Raw genomic sequence first — 1206 nt, forward strand, 5'->3', positions numbered from 1 at the left:
CTTTTTTGTGTGTGTGAGATTTTCAAAAAACAAAAAAAAAAAAAAACATCAAAAAAAGACATTGCAACATGGTTACTGTGCAAACCAAACACACACACGCGCACACACACACACACACACACACACACACACACACACACACACACACACACATTTGTTTGACTAAAACTTATACTAATAAAAAAATAAACAAAATTAATAATTTTTGATTTTTTTTTTAAATTACGGCATTTTTTTAAAACAAAAACGAAATCAAAATCCCAAAACATCACATACAACACATTTACAAAAAGCACTTGCAAAGAAATAAAATCCGAGATTATAAATGAAATTACTTGAGTCCAATTTCACAAAATTAAAAACATGAGCCAGATCAAAGACAAAATAACTTAAATACAGTACTTACGCGGCGAGAGGCTTGAGAGCAAAAAACGACAATGAGAGGTCTCAAAAACAACCCTTGAGCAAGAGCAATAATAAAGTCAATAAGCCAACAGAGACATGGGATCTTGGCAGTCCTTCAATACTTGCCTGAACAGGATGATGCAATTGGCAGCAGGTGTGCACTGCTGGAGGAAAAGCCCTCCACTGCCACCTGCTGGAGACACACAAGAACAGGATCATGACAGTCCATCCATCCATCCATCCATTCATTTTCCGATCCACTTATCCTCACAAGGGTCGCGGGGGGTGCTGGAGCCTATCCCAGTTGTCTTTGGTCAATAGGCAGGGGACACTGAACTGGTTGCCAGCTGTTTTAAAACATTTCTGATACCTCGCCCTGGCTCAGTATCAAATTTAGAATAGGATCGTTGGAGATAGGCACTCAGAAATGAATCACAAGAGACAAATCTGCTACTAACAAATTGCACGTTTATTAGCGCCACAGAATATGTCACACAATCATTCAATAACACAAGAGACAAATCTGCTACTAACAAATTGCACGTTTATTAGCGCCACAGAATATGTCAAACAAGCAAATATCAGTGTATCAAGCTCTTAGAATAGTACCCAGCTCTTACCGTGCGTCAATAGGATGGAGAGCCAACACTCCGGGTAGCGCGAGCTTCAATACCAGCTGGGCGTCCCGTCAGTACGCAACCCGCAGCAGACTCTAGCAAGGGGATGGCAAAGTCTCCTCTTATCCTTCTCTGTTTGAACCTAAACTGCCGAGTTCCCTTTTGTTGTGTGCGTCAGTCTCGC

The 1206-nt window shown here is 40.8% G+C and overlaps 1 long non-coding RNA gene across 1 annotated transcript in view; it reads right to left on the minus strand.

Moving 5' to 3' along the window:
* LOC109520822 (uncharacterized) overlaps window positions 1-605 on the minus strand; it is a 20102-nt gene extending 19497 nt beyond the window's left edge. Inside the window, exon 1 of the long non-coding RNA XR_002169240.1 lies at window positions 407-605. This is a non-coding gene — a long non-coding RNA (uncharacterized LOC109520822). The remainder of the gene's footprint in view (window positions 1-406) is intronic.
* Window positions 606-1206: the final 601 nt, after the last annotated feature.

The sequence above is a fragment of the Hippocampus comes genome, unplaced genomic scaffold, assembly GCF_001891065.2.
Source record: "Hippocampus comes isolate QL1 unplaced genomic scaffold, H_comes_QL1_v1.1 scaffold562, whole genome shotgun sequence".
In the NCBI taxonomy this organism is placed as follows: Eukaryota; Metazoa; Chordata; class Actinopteri; order Syngnathiformes; family Syngnathidae; genus Hippocampus; species Hippocampus comes.